Below are 4,366 nucleotides of genomic sequence, written 5' to 3'. Positions count from 1 at the left end.
TGAAAAAGGATTGCTGATGTTGTTGGATTCTAACCTCCCTGCACTCGAAAAGAATTTTCTAGAGCTACCGAATTCCAAATGGCGCGCTCTCAATTGCGTTGGAAAGTAGACATCCAGAGCTTTTCAGCAATATATAATAGTCCATACTTTATTCGAGTTTAGATGACATAAACTGGCGTTCAACGCCAGCTCCATGCTGCATTCTGGAGTAAAACGCCAGAAACACGTCACAAACCGGAGTTAAACGCCAAAAACACGTTACAACTGGGCGTTTAACCCCAAGATAAGCCTCTGCATGTGTAAAGCTCAAGCTCAGCAGTGGGCCCCGAAAGTGGATTTCTGCACTTAGACTTATTTCTGTAAACCCTAGTAGCTAGTTTAGTATAAATAGAACTTTTTACTATTGTACTAGCGTCTTGTCTTTTGGTTGATCTTTAATCAGTGTATACGATTTTAGACCTTCATCGGGGCTGGCCATTCGGCCATGCCTGGACCATCACTTATGTATTTTCAATGGTGGAATTTCTACACACCATAGATTAAGGTGTGGAGCTCTGCTGTACCTCGAGTATTAATGCAATTACTATCGTTCCTCTATTCAATTCAGCTTATTCTTATTCTAAGATCTTCGCTGCACTTTAAAATGATGAATGTGATGATCCGTGACACTCATCATCATTCTCACCTATGAACGCGTCCTGACAACCACTTCCGTTCAACCTTAGATCGAGCGTGTATCTCTCGGATTCCTTAATCAGAGTCTTCGTGGTATAAGCTAGAATTATTGGCGGCCATTCCTAAGATCCGGAAAGTCTAAACCTTGTCTGTGGTATTCCGAGTAGGCTCTGAGATGGGATGACTGTGACGAGCTTCAAACTCGCGAGTGTTGGGCGTAGTGACAGACGCAAAAGAATCACTAGATTCTATTCTGACATGATCGAGAACCGACAGATGATTAGCCGTGATGTGACAGAACATTTGGACCATTTTCACTGAGAGGACGGGAGGTAGCCATTGACAACGGTGAAACCCAACATACAGCTTGCCATGGAAAGGAGTAAGAAGGATTAGATGAAAGCAATAGGAAAGCAGAGATTCAGAAGGAACACAGTGTCTTCATGCACTTATCTGAAATTTCCATCAATGAATTACATAAGTATCTCTATCTTTATTTTATGCTTTATTTATCTTTATATTCGAAAACCATTATAACCATTAAAATCCACCTAACTGAGATTTACAAGATGACCATAGCTTGCTTCATACCAACAATCTCCTTGAGATCGACCCTTACTCACGTAAGGTATTACTTGGACGACCCAGTGCACTTGCTAGTTAGTTGTGCAAAGTTGTGACAAAGTGTGATTCACGTTTGAGAGCTCCAATTCTTTGGCACCATTATTGATGATCACAATTTCGTGCACCAAGTTTTTGGCACCGTTGCCGGGGATTGTTCGAGTTTGGACAACTGACGGTTCATCTTGTTGCTCAGATTAGGTAATTTTCTTTTCAAAAAGTTTTCAAAAATCTTTCAAAATTTTTTATTTATTTTCGTTTTTCGAAAAAATAATTTTCGAAAAACAAAAAAAAATACAAAAAAAATTAATAAAATCATCAAAATCAAAAAATATTTTGTGTTTCTTGTTTGAGTCTTGTGACATGTTTAAAGTTTGGTGTCAATTGCATGTTTCTATGTTTCTTGCATTTTTCGAAAAAAAATTCATGCATGGTGTTCTTCATGATCTTCAAGTTGTTCTTGGTAAGTCTTCTTGTTTGATCTTCATATTTTCTTGTTTTGTGTCTTTTGTTGTTTTTCATATGCATTTTTGCATTCATAGTGTCTAAGCATTAAGAACTTCTAAGTTTGATGTCTTGCATGTTGTTTCTTTTTCTTGAAAATTTTTCAAAAATAAGTCTTGATGTTCATCTTGATCTTCAAAGTGTTCTTGGTGTTCATCTTGACATTCATAGTGTTCTTGCATGCATTAGTGGTTTTGATACAAAATTTTCATGTTTTGGGTCATATTTGTGTTTTTCTCTCTCTTCATTAAAAATTAAAAAAAATAAAAAATATATTTTCCTTGTTTTACTCATAATTTTCAAAATCTTTGGGTTGACTTGGTCAAAAATTTTTAAAATAAGTTGTTTTTTTGTTAGTCAAGTCAAGATTTCAATTTTAAAAATCCTATCTTTTCAAAATCTTTTTCAAAAATTAAATCTTTTTCATTTTTAATTATTTTCAAAAAAATTTTAAAATTAATTTTCAAAATCTTTTTCTTAATTTTATTTCATAATTTTCAAAAACTTTACTAACAATTAATGTGATTGATTCAAAAATTTGAAGTTTGTTACTTTCTTGTTAAGAAAGGTTCAATCTTTAAATTCTAGAATCATATCTTTTAGTTTCTTGTTAGTCAAATAATCAATTTTAATTTTAAAAATAAAAAATTTTTCAAAATATCTTTTTCAATCGTATCTTTTTCAAAATTGATTTCAAACTCTTTTCTAACTTCTTATCTTTTCAAAATTGATTTTCAAATCTTTTTCAACTAACTAATTGACTTTTTGTTGTTTCTTATCTTTTTCAAAACCACCTAACCACTTTTCTCCTTTTAAAATTCGAAAATTCCTCACTCTTTTTCAAAATTCATTTAATTAACTAATTGTTTCAAATTTTAATTTTAATTGTACTTCTTCTCTCAATTTTCGAAAATCACTAACTATTTTTCAAAAAAACAATTTTCAAATTTCTCTCTATCATTTTCTTCTATTTATTTATTTAATTACTAACACTCTTCTCTTTATCTAAAAATTAGAACTCTCTCTTATCCTCTATGTTCGAATTTTTCTCATCCTTCTTCTATTCTTTTGTTCTTCTACTCACATAAAGGAATCTCTATACTATGACATAGAGGATTCCTCTTCCTTTTCTGTTCTCTTCTTTTTCATATGAGCAGGAGCAAGGACATGGACATTCTTGTTGAAGCAGATCCTGAACCTGAAAGGACTCTGAAGAAGAAGCTAAGAGAAGCTAAAGCACAACAATCCAGAGAAAACCTTACAGAGAATCTTGAAAAAGAAAGAGACATGGCCGAACCCAATAACAATGGTGGAGGCGCAAGGAGGATGCTTGGTGTTATACTACACCTACTTCCAATTTTTATGGAAGAAGCATCTCAATCCCTGCCATTAGAGCAAACAATTTTGAGCTGAAGCCTCAACTAGTTGCTCTAATGCAACAGAACTGCAAGTTTTATGGACTTCCATCAGAAGATTCCTATAAGTTTTTAACTGAGTTTTTACAGATCTGTGATACTGTTAAGACTAATGGAGTAGATCCTGAAGTCTACAGGCATATACTTTTCCCTTTTGCTGTGAGAGACAGAGCTAGAACATGGTTGGACTCACAACCTAAAGATAGCCTGGACTCTTGGGATAAGCTGGTCACGGCCTTCTTGGCCAAGTTCTTTCCTCCTCAATAGCTGAGCAAGCTTAGAGTGGATGTTCAGACCTTCAAGGAAAAAGATGGTGAATCCCTCTATGAAGCTTGGGAAAGATACAAGCAGTTGACCAAAAAGTGTCCTTCTGGCATACTTTCAGAGTGGACCATTTTAGTTATATTCTATGATGGTCTATCTGAGCTTTCTAAGATGTCACTGGACCATTCTATAGGTGGATCCATTCACCTAAACAAAATGCCTGCAGAAGCTCAAGAACTTATTGACATGGTTGCAAATAACTAATTCATGTACACCTCTGAGAGAAATCCTGTGAGTAATGGGACGCCTTAGAGGAAGGGAGTTCTTGAAATTGATGCTTTGAATGCCATATTAGCTCAGAACAAAATGTTGACTCAGCAAGTCAACATGATTTCTCAGAGTTTGAATGGATGGCAAAATGCATCCAACAGTACTAAAGAGGCATCTTCTGAAGAAGAAGCTTATGATCCTGAGAACCCTGCAATGGCAGAGGTGAATTACATGGGTGAACCCTATGGGAACACCTATAATTCCTCATGGAGAAATCATCCAAATTTCTCATGGAAGGATCAACAAAAGCCCCAACAAGGCTTTAATAATGGTGGAAGAAATAGGTTTAGCAATAGCAAGCCTTTTCCATCATCTTCTCAGCAACAGACAGAGAATTCTGAGCAGAGCTCCTCTAGCTTAGCAAATATAGTCTTTGATCTATCTAAGGCCAATTTAAGTTTCATGAATTAAATAAGGTCCTCCATTAGAAATTTGGAGGCACAAGTGGGTCAGCTGAGTAAGAAAATCATTAAAACTCCTCCTAGTACTCTCCCAAGCAATACAGAAGAGAATCCAAAAAGAGAGTGCAAGGCCATTGATATAATTAAAATGGCCAA

General features: G+C 35.1%; 1 non-coding gene across 1 annotated transcript; it reads right to left on the bottom strand.

Annotated features, from left to right (window-relative positions):
• Positions 1-3,488: 3,488 nt before the first annotated feature.
• Positions 3,489-3,592, bottom strand: LOC130984005 (small nucleolar RNA R71). The gene has a single exon (XR_009087967.1). It is a non-coding gene; the product is annotated as a small nucleolar RNA R71 (small nucleolar RNA).
• Between the last annotated feature and the right edge of the window lie 774 nt (positions 3,593-4,366).

Source organism: Arachis stenosperma, chromosome 5 (genome assembly GCF_014773155.1).
Source record: "Arachis stenosperma cultivar V10309 chromosome 5, arast.V10309.gnm1.PFL2, whole genome shotgun sequence".
In the NCBI taxonomy this organism is placed as follows: Eukaryota; Viridiplantae; Streptophyta; class Magnoliopsida; order Fabales; family Fabaceae; genus Arachis; species Arachis stenosperma.
Note: the sequence above shows the minus strand (reverse complement) of the source record. Positions and strands in the feature narration are given on the sequence as shown.